Source organism: Meriones unguiculatus, chromosome 4, assembly GCF_030254825.1.
Source record: "Meriones unguiculatus strain TT.TT164.6M chromosome 4, Bangor_MerUng_6.1, whole genome shotgun sequence".
Lineage (NCBI taxonomy): Eukaryota > Metazoa > Chordata > Mammalia > Rodentia > Muridae > Meriones > Meriones unguiculatus.
In genome coordinates this window covers 76,125,587-76,141,549 of record NC_083352.1, presented here as the reverse complement: position 1 = coordinate 76,141,549, position 15,963 = coordinate 76,125,587, and the positions used below count along the sequence as shown (strand labels likewise).

General features: G+C 45.1%; 1 pseudogene; it reads left to right on the top strand.

Annotated features, from left to right (window-relative positions):
• LOC110539774 (katanin p60 ATPase-containing subunit A-like 1) overlaps window positions 1-11,999 on the top strand; it is a 47,402-nt pseudogene extending 35,403 nt beyond the window's left edge.
• The last annotated feature ends 3,964 nt before the right edge of the window (window positions 12,000-15,963 follow it).

Below are 15,963 nucleotides of genomic sequence, written 5' to 3'. Positions count from 1 at the left end.
ACTAATAAAATATCCTCTAAATTATAATTAGAGAAATTCATTCTAGGAGCCAGGCGTAGCTCAACTTGTAGAGTTCTTACATAACATGCATGAAGCCCTCTGTATAATCCTCAGCACCAAATAAATGGCATGTGGTGGCACAAGTTTGTAATTAGGTGGCAGGCAGGGGTCAGAAGTTCAAGGCCATCCCTGATTACACACAGAGTTTGAGGACAGGCTGGGGTATCTGAGATCCCACCCCAAACAAACAAAAATAACACTCTGATCAGAACCAAGGGCAAGCATGTTTACTGGCAGAAGGTACCAGTGGGGGTTGGGGGTCCTGTGCCTAGAGAGGTGGCTCAGAGGTTAAGAGCACTGGTTGTTCTTCAGAGGTCCTGAGTTCAACTCCTAGCAATAACATGGTGACTCATAAACATCTATAATGAGATCTGGTGCCCTCTTCTTTTGTGCAGGCGTACATGAAGGCAGAACACTATACATAATAAAGAGATCTTTTTAAAAAAAAGATAACATGGGTTAGCGGGGTCATAAAAAGTTAAAATTCCTTAAAATCATGCTTTCTGGGAACTCAATTGCAGATTAGAGAAATAAGCTAATAGCTAGTTAGTTCATGCCCCCCCCCCTTTTTTTCAGTTTTCCCTCTTTAAATATTTTCAGGTTTGATTTTTTTTGTCTTTATAGTTTATTATGACAAGCTATAATTACTTGTGTTTTAAAACCTTACTTAGCATTTGGTGAGGCAGAGGCAGGTGGAGCTCTGTGAGTTTGAGGCTAGCCTTGTCTACAAAGTGAGTCCAGGACAGCCAGGGCTACACAGAGAAACCCTGTATCAAAAAACCAAACATAAATATATAAATAACTAAACACCTTACTGAATATTTGTTTGTCCTGTGTGTGCTTACTATTTATCTTCTTTTGCTATCACCATTGTTCAGTAGCCCACGAGGACTGTTGCAGCATGTAATTTTAAAAGTCACGCATGTGTTCATACATATACATGTATAGGTACACATGCCATGGGGCAAGGGTGTGGAGGACAGGACTTGGAGGCATCATATCTCTCTCTCCTCACCATATTTCTTAGAGATTGAATTCAGGTTGTTAGGCTTGGCAATATGTGCCTTTGCCTGCTTGGGCTATATTACCAGACCTGTTCATAGCAGTGAAGTTCTTTCCTCTTAATTTTTTTTTTTTGGAAAAATTCAAACCTGCAGAAAACCCAAGTATAGTGAAATGAAAAAGTTTATATTTAGCAATTGCAGATTTGTGACAGTTCTTATTTGATATGACTATCAAAACTCCTATAATGAGATCTGGTAAAGTGTAGTAAAATATATAAAAATACAGTGATCTTTCTTTCATTCCTTTCCTTTCCTTTCCTTTCCTTTCCCTTCCCCTCCCTTCCCCTCCCCTCCCCTCCCCTCCCCTCCCCTCCCCTCCCCTCCCCTCCCTCCCTCCCTCCCTCCCTCCCTCCCTCCCTCCCTCCCTCCCTCCCTTCCTTCCTTCCTTCCTTTTTGTCATAAGCTAATTATTTCAAATGATGATAGAAAGTACAACTTTTGGGTGCTAGGGGATGGCTCAGTCAGCATGTTCTTGCCTTTCAAAGCATAAGAACTGAAGTTCAGTTCTCATCACCCAGCGAAAGCCCAGGTGCTGTGGTTTGCTCTGTAACTCCTCCAGCACTGCGGGGCCGGGAGGGTACAGTAGGGTAATTCTGCAACTAGAACTACAGGTGCCTGTTGGCCTTGTAAAATGAGTGCTGGGAGCCCTAACTAGGTCCCCTGCAGGAGCAATAATGTGCTCTGAGCCATCTCTTGTTTTTTAGACAGTGTTCTGTAGCCAAGGCTGACCTCAAATTTATTGTGTAGTTTACGATGACCTTGAACTCTGGATCCACCTGACTCCTGGATTGTAGGCAAGTATCACCAACCTTAGCTTAGGTGGATTTTTTAACCTGTTTTTTTCCTTTTTTGAGACAGGTTCTCAGCGTGTAGCCCTGAACTCTTCTGTAGCTCAAGCTGGCCTTAAACTTACAGAGATCTGTTTGCCTCTGTCTCCTAAGGCACATACCGACCCCTTGATTTATTTTTAGATAAGGTCTCTTGATACAGCCCGGGCTGGCCTGGAACTCTTTATAGTCCAGTCTGCCTTTGAGTCCTCCTGCCTTGGACTTCAGAGTTGTGTTATTAGTGGTATGATTGTGTGTGTGTGTAGGTCATAGGACAACCTACTAAGTAGGTTCTGGATATTGAACTCAGGTCATTAGACTGCATATGTTTTGTTTAGCTCAGGATGATTTTCAGGTTGTGGCACTCCTTTGCCTTTACCTCCCAAATGTTGGAGGTACTTGGTACTGGGTATGAAAGAACATTGTTTATTTTTGGCAAACTGGACCCACTGAGCTATAACCCAGCCTATGAGAGAGAGAGAGAGAGAGAGAGAGAGAGAGAGAGAGAGAGAGAGAGAGAGACAGTGGGGATTGAACTGAGGGATTCATACATGTGAAGCATAAACCTTCCTGACTGAGCTACATCCTCAGTCATTTCTCATTGTTAGGTTGACCTCACTTCTCATCCCAGCGTACCATGGTTTTTATTTTTGTTGTTTTTGAGGTGAGATTTTACTATGCAGCCCTGGCTGACTTCGAACTGGATCTGTAGATCAGGTTGATCTCTAACTCACAGAGCTCTGACAGCCTCTGCCTCCCAAGTACTGGGATTAAAGGCATGCACTACCATGCCTAGCCTACCTTTTTTTTAAGATGTATTTTTCACTTTTTTTTTTTATATTGGAGGTGTTTTATCTACATGTATGTTGATGCACCACATGTGTGTGGTGCCTGTGGAGGCCAGAAAAGGGTGTCAGATTCCCTGGAACTGGAGCTATACATGATTGTTGCCACCACAAGGGAGCTATGAACCAAACTTTGTCCTCTGGAAGAACAGCTAGTGATCTTAATGGCTGAACCCTGTCTCTAGCTCTGTAATCAATATGAGTTTCCTTTTTCCTTTTTTAAAAGACTTATTTTAATTATGTGTATGTGTTGTGGGTGTCTGTGTAGGCAATGAATGGTTTATATGAAGGTCAGAGCATCGGGTTTCTCAGAGGAGTTACAGGCAACTGTGGGCCACTAGATTTGGGTACTGGGAGCTGAGCTGAGGGTCTCTACAAGAGCTGTACATGCTTTTAACTGCTGAGCTCTCTCTAGCTCACAGAGGGCAGAAGGTGGCTCTCCGGAAGCTGGAGTGAGAGAGTGTGGGCTGCCTGCTTGGGCGCCAGGAGCAGACTGTGGGTTCTGTGGAAAACCAAGAGTCATTAACAGCTGAGCCGTCTCTCTTGCCATCTCTCAGCATGGTTTTGAATATGTACTTGTCTCGACCTCTTACATATTCAGCAAGTGCTCTAACAACTTGCAGGACTTAATGCTCTCCTTTCATCATGTGTTTTCTGCAGACCAAACTCAAGTTGAACTCAGACTGTCAGGATTGTGGCCAAGTGTCTTCATCTACGTGGTCCTATGTCATTCACTCGTGTCCTGCATGGTCCCATGTTGATGATGGTTGCAATGTATCCTACTTGGTCCCATGACAATGGTCACAATTGTCTTGCTGGTCCTATGATGATGGTCTCACGTGTCACCCATGGTCCCATGATGACCGTCACATGTGTCCAGCATAGTCCAATGATGATGGTCACAAGTGTCTCTCATGGTCCAGTGATATTGGTCACATGTGTCCTGCATGGTCCAATGATAGTGGTCACAAGTTTCCAACATGGTCCAGTGATATTGGTCACATGTATCCCGCATGGTCCAATGATGATGGTCACAGGTGTCTCTCATGGTCCCATGATGACAGTCACATGTGTCCAGCATAGTCCAATGACTGATGGTCATATGTGTCCCACATGGTCCAATGATGACAGTCACACGTGTAGAGTTTTTATTAAAGGAGGGCACGTCCACTCCCAGCACTTCTACTGCTCAGTTAACCCACCTTAATCGTGGTGTCTCCTTACATTTTATAAACAAATGGCTGAATACCTTCCTTCTCACACTTAGCTTCGAGACACAGGCATGGCAGGATGTTGATGCCTGCTGACTGCACCAATGAACAGTGACTTAAATGCACAAATCATAGTTGAGTTATGTTATGAATTATCTCATGTGGGGTGTTGGTGCATGTTTAAGAATGACTTTTTCTGGAAAAAAATGTATGCCCATATGTAATTCATGCTGGTATACATGCACATGTGAGTTCATTAGCAGTATGAGTAACGCAAGGCATGTGCAGCTATCTGTCTGTCATTTAGAAACAGCAAAGTCCAGTGCTCTTTACGGACTTTAAACGATGCTCTTCCTGGTATGGGCCCACGTCTGTCTCTGTCTCGCCTGTGACTGCAGTGATGGGTGCAGTGGTGACACAAATGCTGGTTAATTGTCTTCATTGGTTAGATGGAAGTGACACAATGAAAAGCTAAGGATCCTGGAATTTTGCTCATCTTTCCATGACTTGTGCAACATTGATGAGTAGGACAATTTTCAAATATGGAAGAACATTTATTTTTTAATAATGTAAAATGAATAGAAATGCCATATGTGTTTGTGCATGTATGGTGCATATGCATGCATGTGTATGTGTGTAGGTGCGGCTGCCTACCTGTGTATACATATGTGCAGGTCATAGGTTGACAGCAGGCTTCTCTGTCATCACCCATCTTCTCTTTGAAGACATGTTCTTCTGCTGACCCTAACCTCTAGTTGGCTGTGGGCTCTGGGTGTTGTGCCCAGTTCGTGAGACCCCCAAAGACCACCAGGAATCGACTCTGCCACAAAACACATGAGGGTTTATTTAATACAAGCTCGGGCTCAGGTTGTAAAACTTCCTGTGGAAGCAGGAGAAGAATGTAGCAAGACGGTCTAGGGGAACAAGGTTTTTAAAGAGAAAAACTGCAAGTGGCGGGTTACATGCCTTGGCGTTACATGATTGGGTAAGGGAAATTGACTTTTGAAATGATTGGTTTACTTTAGGCATCAAGACCGTAAATAGTTCTGGCCTGGCCATCTGGGCTGGTTTCCTAGCAACTGTATTCTCTAGTGGGCAGGACAAGAATGTGGGAAGGCCAATTCCTCCCCCCAGGTGGCTGGACATGTCTCCACCTGGCTGGCCTTTGTTCAGGTTGTGCTTTAAACTTTGAACCAATATCTCAAAAAACTAATTTTTAATTCTTTGGTCTTTCACAGGGTCCTCTTGTCTCTGCCTCCCATGGGATTACAAGTGCACATCACCACCTGGGCTTTCCACCTGGGCACCATGGTCTGCACTCAGGTTTTCATGCCTTCCTGCCAGGGTGGTGCCCTCTGAGCCACCACCCCAGCCTCCAATGGCATTCTTTTAAGTTGGCTTGGCATTGACATTTTAACCCTCACTGTTGAAAGTCTAGATAGTCAACAGGAAAACAATGAGCCCTAACTGGCACCACCTGCTGAGTTCTGCAGTCTACAGTTCTGACTCTACTGTGATGGGTTTAGTATCTCACTCAGTTTTGCCTACATCAGGTGGGTGATTCCCCGCTCCGAGCTGCTTCCACCATGGGGACACAGAGTTAAGACACGTCTAGTCCACAGACAGTGGTAATCGGGAAGGGAGGTGATTTAAGTATTATCTTTTTAGCATATGCATTGGGAGGTCACATCAAATAGTTTTGCAAGCAGGTGTTAGCCCTGTAACTGGGAGAGTGGGGGTTGCAGGTCTCTATAATTGCCAGCATTCAACATTGCTGGTGTCTTAACAGTACCATGGTTTCATGAGTGTGTTTACTGAGTGTTGTGTAAATACTTCCTAACTCAGACAGAAAATCTTTCTTACATGTGTTGAGTGTATTTTGATCAATGATGTTCTTAAACTTTCTCATTCTGATTTGTGGACATTAAGCCATCTGTATATGTTGCCGTCTTACATCAGCTATCATGTAGCACTTTCATCTTTGTAATCCTCAGACATTTTTACCTCTATAACTGTGGCTGAACTGCACATATGTAGGAGTTGGTACTATCTTTTAAAAATTTTTTAAAAATCTGTGGCAGCTTTCTTTTCCCTTTTATTGTCACCTTGGTCTTTGAGAGAAGAACCCTTAGGTTGTGGTAAGGCCTCTTGATTTTACAATTTGTAAATGTACATCTGTACATTTCTTGTTGAGCTAAAGTTTCTCCAGTTTCAAGGCTGTCAGGTTGCTGGGGGTTTGGGAGCTCTGTTTGAATGTGGTATTTCCTAAATGGGAAGATTGGTTGTGAAATCTCAGTAACCGTCTTTCTTTAGTTCTTTTCTCCTTTCTCAGAACTCTACCCGTGCTGGCCGTTGTGCATGCTCCAGAAAGCATAAGCCAAAATGCAGGGGAAGCCATTGCCCCTGGTCTGTGTGCCCTTGGCAGCTCGGGACACAGCCCACTTTGTGTTCTGTGATCAAACCCTCTCCCTGCTCTGCCCCCTTAGATTAGCTGCAGTATCTTCCCGCCAGCATTCGCAAGCCCTGGCTGGCCTGGCTGCTGCTACCTCTTTGATGGTGCCCTCAACCCACTGCAAACTGTGCTTTTGCCCCTGTTTTTGGAACTTGTGAAGGACACAGCCACTTGAAGAAGGATGCTTCTGCTCCTGATGCTAAACAGTTCACCATGTTTGGCTCACATGTGGACTGTGTCCTTTAACCTCTGCCTAGGCCTCGTGAGGACAGAGGTCTGTCTGTTTGCTTCATTGCTGTATTCTGTGCCTAGAACAGAGCCTGGCACACTAAACTGGCTCATAAATAGCGTGGACAGGACATGGAAATTGGGAAGCATAGTGCTTGCTGTGCATCTGTTAGCTCTTAGTGTCTTGACGGGACCACGCAGGGCGCTGCAGCCAAGACACTGATGCTGTTTGCACTGTCAACATGCATTACTGTGTGGACCAGTGGGGCTACAGTGGGCTATAATTTGGGGGCCTGGTCTGTCTAATATTTTCTGTGTTTGCTTCTGCCACAGTCAATCTACAGTTTAGCTGACACATTCTGGCCACTGTGTGTAGTTCACTGCTTGGCTAGAAAGTTGGTATCTTTGTTGAAAGGGAAAATCGTTCTGCTGATCTGAAACCACCTCTTCTGTTTCCTCACCTTGGCCTGGCTCCTCTGTAGTGATGTGGGGCAGCTGGTGGGGGAATCTGCCCAGCATATGTGGCACCCAAATTTTTAGAACCCTTCTCCCTATGGCATGACGTGTGAGCCGTTGATCATCTGGTCTTCATTCCCCGGGTACAGTCCCCTCAACGTTGTATCTGTAAAATGCTGTGAAATGTAGGGCATAGGGCCAGCGACTGACTACCTTTGATCACTGGGTCCCACACTGTGAGACACTGCAAAGTGAGATGCAAGTACTATCTGCATTTGCAGATGAACTGTGCGGATCATTGCCTACAAGCTATAACTATCTGCCTCATCACTTAGCGCCTCATTTTCTTCAGATAGAGTCTTACTCAGAAAACATCCTTAAGGAAGGTGCCTGGATTTGAATAACTTATAAATGAGTGAAAAGAAGCTACGTATTTTACTTTCATGGAAAAAAAAATGTTGGCTGGCCTCCACAGCATCAAATGCTTGCTAAGTCTGACCTTAATATTCTGCAACATTTCAGCCTAGTATCATGTATAAGTCACAGCATCCCAAGTGATGGTATGGGTTCTATGGCTTGAAAACTGTCCTTTTCACTAAAGTAGTGCAGTTAATCGGTTGCTTGTTTCCAGGTTCACGGTATTTATTGTTGGCTGTCCCTATTCTTATTTATTTATATTCCAGTTTGTTATAAGGACATCGGCTGCTCATTTTTTACTGATGATTTGGCTTTACCTTTTTCTCCCTTCAGTGTCTTGAACTGATGTGGTCCTCCCTGGGAGAGTTGCTCGGGGCAGGTCCATCAGTGGCTCGCCGCGCTTCCCCCTTCCATTCTGCAAAAGGCTTTTACTTCTGCCATTCCTCTCCTCCGCGCCATCGCCCTTCCCGGCAATAGCCAGTGTCCCTGTTCAGTCCCACTGAGGACTGTCCCCACACTGGACTAGATGATTGGTGAGGGCAACACAGCGCATTGTCGTCCCTGAAACTGAATTGCCATCGATGGGCTGTGTAACCTGCCCACAGCCACCTTCCTGTAACCCCATGCTTCCTATTTGCAGAGACAGAGATGGGCCCTTTCCTTCCTCTGGGTGCATGTCGGCCTCCCTGTCCTGTGGACATTTGTATGAAAGTGAAATTTTAACTTGACTTTTAATCTGGCAAGTGTCAAGTACAAAGACATGTCAGGGCTTGGGTTGACGGGTCTCTAGAATGCTATGAAGTTGGCTTGTGACCTGTCGCTTGTTTTAGATTTGCTGGTGGTGTTTGCTGGGTGGTTCGGCCACAAGTTTGCTTGTTTTAATAGTCGGTTTTAATATGCGCCCCTTGAGCTGCAAGGATATCAGTAAAGCATTTAACCTAGCCGCTGCCACTCCACTGCCAGTAAGTCCTGAAGAGCAGGTCACCAGAACGTGGTGTGGTCGTTTCCCGAGTACTAGCGCCTCTGCCAAGAGAGCTAGTTGGTTCCTTTTGGTAGTGACCGTGCCTTCCTGTTTCCCCCAGAAGTAGAATTGGAGCCGTCTATCATGTTCTGTTGTGTCCTCATTGTGACCTTTGCCTTCATTTTTATATCACACAGAAAAGGGGCAGATTCTCTTGGTGGGGCAGGGTGGGGTGGGGCCCTAGTGATTAGGGCTGTTCTGGGTGGAAATCTGAGACCTCAGAGCATTTCTCCTGCACTGATGACTGAGTCTTGGTAGAACCTACAAGTCTTTCTTTTTCTTAAAACCACAGTATTAGTAAAAGAACACAGGATAGATCAAACATCTCTTGAGGTCCTACTCCTGTGATTGAAAAAGGTCCTTGGAGCAGAAGGAAGAGGCGGGAGCGGTGAGAGGGAGTTTGGGTGGCAGGGCCTGGGCTACGTTTTTCTGCCCCGATGAATGGAGCCTACCTTTGCTTTGACACTGAATCTTTGCCAAAAGGCTGAGATGCAGGCACATGCTCGGCCTTTCTGACACCCATTTTCCTTATAAGGGAAAGCAGCTGCTGTAGTGTCAGATTGTTTGATTCAGTGAGGCACCATGTCAGCTATTCTGTCACTAGGGTTTCCAGTAGAGCCAGTCAGAAGCAGGCGTTCCCCACACTGTTGGGTCCAGTGAGGATTAGTGAAGGCTTCTCTGGACCTGTCCCCGAAGAATGTGGAGGTGAGGATGACTACCTGAGTCTGACCATGTGATCACCTTCTGACCAGCTAGGTCAGGTAGGATGGCTCAGGGCTAGGGTGCTTGCACCCTGCGTGCACAGGCGCTGAGTTTCACCATTGGCTCCTACCTGTTGACACACACCCTCCATAGACATATGCACACACATGTACACATATACATACACATGCACACACACATACACAAACATACATGCACATACGTGTATACACATACCCACATACACATCTATACACACAGACATACAAACAAATATATGGACACACATGCACACACATACACAGACATGCACATACATACATGCATATACAGACATATGCATACATACATGCACACACGTGGACACATATGCACACACATACATACACGCACACTCATAGACACGCATGAACTCATAGACACACTGTATGCTGAAAGCCTAATGATATCAATTAGAGTTATTTTGTCACTGACCATAACATTTTTATTCATACCTCCAGGTAAGGAAAAATATGCAAGATGGCCCGAGTGATGATGAAATTCCCAAGTTTGATGGTGCTGGGTATGATAAAGATTTGGCGGAATCTTTATCTGGAGAGGGACATTATGTCCAGGAACCCCAGCATTCACTGGTGAGAGCCTTGAATTATAGTCAAGAAGAAAACATATCATAAGGGTGGGTGGATTGCTGTGGATCTTGTCTCCTCCCGATCTCCTGATAATAACAGTTCTGTCAAAATGTAACCAAGGAAGCTCTCCATGTTGTTGTCGACATGCTGACAAAGTTTGCTCAGTTTAAAGATGTTCTAATTAGTAATGCCAGTGTGTGTTTACTGGCCATATTTTATTTTAAGATTTAGTTATTTACTATGTATATAGTATTCTGCCTGCGTGTACACCTGCAGGCCAGCAGAGGGCACCAGATCTCACTATACATGGTTGTGAACCACCATGTGGTTGCTGGGAATTGAACTCAGGACCTTTGGAAGAGCAGCCAGTGCTCTTAACCTCTGAGCCATCTCTTCAGCCCCCTCACTGGTTATTTTTTTTATAGAGAATTAGAATACAGTCTTAATAAAGAAATTGTTTTGTAAGTAAATGCATTTAAACTAATTAGCTTTGACTGTAAGTCAGAGGCATCTCTCAAATGCAACCGTTCCTTCACAGGGACGACAGAGTGGATCTGGAGGAAGCCAAGAAGTTGCTCCAGGAAGCTGTGGTCGTCCCCATGTGGATGCCGGAATTTTTCAAAGGGCTCAGAGGCCCTGAGGTGAGCGTGCCTGACAGCCCTGGCGTGGATGCTTGCACATGCAGGGCAGTACTGCTGTGTGTCTGTGCTTGCACCAGCAGGTCGGGCAGCCCACCTTCATCTCCATACCTGGTGTGGATTTGTAGTGGGTTACACCGCAGCCACATAGCAAGGGGGGGGGCTTAGAGCGCTGAAGCGGCCATCTTCAAAGCCCTGTGTATGATAGGGGTCACCTGTGCTTCAGTGGCTGAGCTAGAGGTTAATTAGAAGAATGTTGGGATGTTTTTTCTGCAAATAAAAAGTTAAGAAACTGATATGTCTCTCTGCGTGTATGTCTGTGTAGGGGAACGTGCATGCAGATGCCTCCACAGGCCAGAAGGGGGTGTTGGATCCCCTGGAGCAGGAGATAAGGGTGGTTTTCAGTCTTACGTGGGTGCTGGGAACTGTGCTCAGGTCCTTTGCAAGAGCAGCAGCCCACCCCATGGTCCCAGAAAGGTTGCTGAAAGTAGTCCAGACAATTATAGGAATGTCTCCCCTTGGGTTCCAGAAAGGTTCTTTCTGAATGCATGGGAAGGTTCCTTGTTGCCTGGGGCTTCTCTTTTCTCCCTTCCGCTTCCTCTTTTCCTCCCTGTCTCTTGTTTTATCAGACAGCGTCTCTTCTGTAGTCTAAGCTAGCCTCCAACTCTGAACACTACACGCACACTTCTCAGGTGCTAGTGTCATGGTGTGCACCACGCCTGCTCAGCCTGTCTATCATGAGCTCTTATCTGGCCACCTCTGACCCGAGACACCTGGAGACGTCACCATTTTCTTGATGCTCTTGCTATATGCAACAGACTTTATGTTTCAGTGGGGATCCTCTCAGATACCAGCATTATCAGATGATGAGCATTTGTGAACAGCATTTCAATCTAGTGTGTTGTTTAATTCATCTTGCAGTTTCAGGGTGTGCTGATGGTCGGACCCCCTGGGGCTGGTAAGACTGTGTGGCCTCTGAGTGTGGGTCAGCATTCTTCAGCATCTCCTTGGATGTCTACGCTGACATCCAAGTACAGAGGGGAGTCTGAGAAGATGGTCTGTCTGGTGTTTGAAATGGTACGTGATGCTGTGTCCATATTTCCAAGTGCTGTCTGTCTGTCTGCCTGGGCCTGTGAGTCCTCATAACTGAGGTCTGTGCACATTGTGATCTTCTGAAAGAGCAGCGTGGGTATTTTCTACGAGTTGTGGACACGTTAATCATTGTGGATATTGCCTTCTGCTTGGTGTGTCTTCAACATGTCTTTCTCTGTGAGAGGAAAAGGGCCCTTTGGCTTCCTGTCCACTGAGGGTGATTGGCATTTTGGATGTTTAGTGCAGGGATGGGACAGAAGGGTTTTAAAAATCAGGTAGAGGCAGATCTGTCTTTAGATATTGCTTTATTTAAAACTGTTTTCAGTAAGGTTTTTTTTTTTTTTTTTTTTTTTTTTTTTTTTTCTACATAGCAGCTCTAGACCAGTCAGGGCTGCGCAGTGAGTCCTGCCTCAAAAATAAAGATAAAGACAAAGAAGAAAAAAAAGAATGTCATGAGTGACTACGCATGTTTTGCCCAGCAACACCGACTACATAGGTTTTACTTTTGGATTGCCTTTTCGTGACATGATAGCCATGACAAGGTAGTGGTGGTGCTTGAGGGGACAATGAGTGCACCTGCCGTTTGCACTGTTTTAGAGTGAAGAGCAACAGTTACTTAAGAATTCAGAGTGCTTTATGAGACCCCTGAACGGTCACGTTAACGGATTCTCCTTGAGGCTATGTTCTGCACACCCGCCATGATCTTCATCGACAAGACAGACTCCATCTGCAGTGGGAGAGGGACTTCGGATGAACATGAAGCAAGTCTGCAGGGTCACGGCTGAGCTCCTCATCCAGATGGATGGTAACCAACACGCCATACCGGCTAACACCGTCACTCCTTTTCAGCTCTGCCTGCATGCGTGCTCTGAAAGTCCTCAGTGAGCGGAACAGAAGGCAGCTGTGCCTTATCTTAACCACCCACTCAACCATGCACCTGGTCACGCATCCTCATGGGCTCACTGGGCACTCACCGTGAACCACACAGCAGTGCAGGTTCTATGCTAGGGGGCAAAGGCCTGCTGTGCCCCCTGAGGAGACCCTGGGCCTTCAGACCATGGAGGGGTCCACAAGGTCTCCACAGTTTGAATAATAACACCAGGGCACATTTACTGCTTTTGCTTTAATTCTCTCACACGTATGTAGTAGAGTAGTCCAGGGTCAGCAAAACCCGGGTGAATCCCAAAAGGCAGAGAGCTGAAGCAGATGGGAGATGCAGCAATTCTCTTATTTACTCAAATATTGAGCCTTTTTAAAAGTCTTCTAAGACTTGGGAGCTTTTGGGACTATGCTTGTCTTTCATAAAATATGTTATTTAATCTCAATTTGAGGAGCCAAGAAGTCCTATTTTTACAATGAATTAATACTTTGAAAAATCTGTCTGTCTATCTGCTTGTGGTGCTGGGGCTAGAACTTGGAGCCTTGTGTCTGATAGGCAAGCAAGCACCACTGAACCAACACCTAGCCTTCCCGTGTTTTAGTTTCTAGTGGTCAGTTTTGATAGAAAGAGTCAGACAGTGAGAGCTCTGTGGGGTTCCAGACATTTTTAAGAACATCAGAGGTTCTGAGATCAAACCCTTTAAGGCCAACCAACTGCTATATCAGAGGCAGACAGCTGACCAGAAAGCCACACAGTGTTTCTCTCTGTGTCAGAAGGAACTGTGAGTGTAGGAGTCATAGTCTTCAGGGCAGGAGGGCTGTAGCATAGCAGCCAGGGGGGCTTTGGTGCCCTGGCTAGAGTCGTCCAGCAAAGAGGGAAAGCATTTGGGGAGGAGAGTGAGGGGCTCAGCACTTGTGCCTAGACCACTCACCCCGGTGGTTCTGAGATAGACAACAGGCAGTGTAAGCAAACTATAGGAAAAGATAAAACTGTCTAAAATACCCAGCAAGTGCCATTTCTGATCATTCACTGGCTTTGAACACTCGGTGTCTCAGTTACTGTTCTATTTCTGTGAAGAGACATCATGAGCAAGGCAGCTTACAGAAAAAAAGCACTTAACTGGACCCTTGCTTTCAGTGTCAGAGGGTGAGTCTTTATTATCACAGTTGGGTGCCTGGCAGGCATCATGCTAGAGAAAAAACCTGAGCGCTCACATCTGATTGCAGCTAACTGACACATCCTCCAACAAGGCCACACCTCCTCATCCTTCCCAAACAGTTCTACAAACTGGGGCTCAGGAGTTCAAACATGAGAGCCTATGGGGGCTAGTTCCATCCAGGCTTCTGTACTTAGGATGGTGCTTGGCATCTCACAGTACACAGTGCCAGGTTCTAAGAGGCCAACAGGGACAGTCCATGCTGGGAGACCTGTCCCTCAGCCAGTGAGCCGTTTCAGCTCTTCTTTATACATGGAAGGAATGTGTCTTATTAGGAAGGAAAGCATAACAGAAAACATTAGGTACTTAAGATTGGGGCCAGGGAATCACTGGATACACCTTCAGCCAGCAGGAGTCCATCCAGCAGTACTTACAGAGCTGCTTGAGTTGGAGAGATTTAGTCCTCATAAGAATGATTCAAGAAGGCATTAAGTAATTATTTATTTATTATGCTTGTTGAACTGAGTTGCTCAAAATCTGGTACTTTGATAAACAATCATGTTTGTGAACTTATGTATGAAATGGCATTTCACTGTGTATTGCCCTGAACCAATTATGCATCCTCAAAATTTTTGTTGCTGTTACTTTTTTTTTTTTCTGAGACAGGTTCTCTCTATTTTGTAGATCTTACTGTCTTTGAACCTGCTAGTATAGACCAGGCTGGCCTTGAACTCAGAGATTTTCCTGCCCCTGCCTCCCAAGTGCTGGGATTAAAAGTGTGCACTAACATGCCCGAATGAAGTTTTTAAACCTAAAATTTTAATTGTGAAGATGCAGGCAGTGCACACAAACCCTTGGTTGTTCTGGTCAACAGCACTATGCAGTTCTCATCCTAAAACACTATGCAGTGTTTCAGCTGTTCTCACTTCTTGAGGAAAGTGAGAAAATTAAAAAAAAAAAAAAAAAGAAAGACAAAAGAGGCAATTATAGTGAAAACACTAAAGAATTGAGTGGACCCCAGATTCTCAACTCTCAGAAGCAATGTGCACTATTTTGTTAGAGACTGGAAGAGTCCTGCCCAAGGTTATTGTGTTCTCTGGTTCCTTTGTTCTGCTCTGTGTTGATGCCTGGTTTTCCCACTCTATCGAAGTCACAACGATGGTGATATAGCCTCCTTGAGGTCCCAGCGAGAGCTTGTGTGGCTAACACTTAGAGATACCGGCTGAGGAAAAGGGTTTAAATGGCCATCACAAAACCCTGACTCTGTGCACCCTGTGCCTAAGAGTCGGAGGAGCCTTAGAAAACAATGATCCATTGAAAATGGTGATGGTCCTGGAGGCTGCGAACTTTCCTTGGGACATCGATGAGGCTTTACGAAGGAGACTGGAGAAAAGGATCTACATCCCTCGCCCGACAGGTACACAGCCTTCCTCTTACTGGGTTTGGAACTTTCTGTTGTTTCCTGTTAACCCTATTCTATGTGTTTCAGTCTGCCTGCTGTTGCTCTGTTTGAGGGCCTGTGTGGTATTAGAAGGCTGCTCTGAGTGACAGAAACAGAGGCCACGTGAAGTCCTCTGCGTTTCAGGGACTGCATCTTCAGGGCAGTCTTTGTGCTGACAAGTTTGGTGGCATTTGAGTTCTTTTAAAATTGGGTTTCACTAATCCTTATTTAAATACATATTTATAAAAAAGTTGTCTTGGGTGCTTTTGAAAGTTATTTCCTCTTGAATGCTGAAATTTTCTTTAGCTATTTCAACTAAAGAAATAGCTGAAATAGCTAAAGATGGGATGGGATTGAATGGAATGGGGTAGGATAGGATGGGATAGGATAGGATAGGACAGACAGATAGGACAGGACAGGAATAGGGATGGGACAGGATACATAGAACTTTGTGTTCCAGCAGAGGGCTTCTGTGTGTCTCAGTGGCTCCCCAGCTCTCGCATACATCCACAAATCAATCACCATGTTATATTGTCACTGTCAATATCACCAATCAGCAAAAGGGAAGGCCGTTACTGCTGCAGCCTGCCTCAGGTGTTCTCACCAATGTTTCTGTGTTAATTGCTCTGTTCCATGTGAAATGGTATCATCTCATTATGGCCAATCTGTGTTTCTCCAGATTAAGACACTGAGCACCATTTCATGAACTTATGCAGTATTCCCTTCCATTTTATAATATGTAATATTCAATTAATTGCTTTCTATAAATTCTCTTAACATACATTTTTATAACTCGTATTTTTTCCATTTGTAGTTTGCTTTTCAGTTTTCTTAATGTTATCTC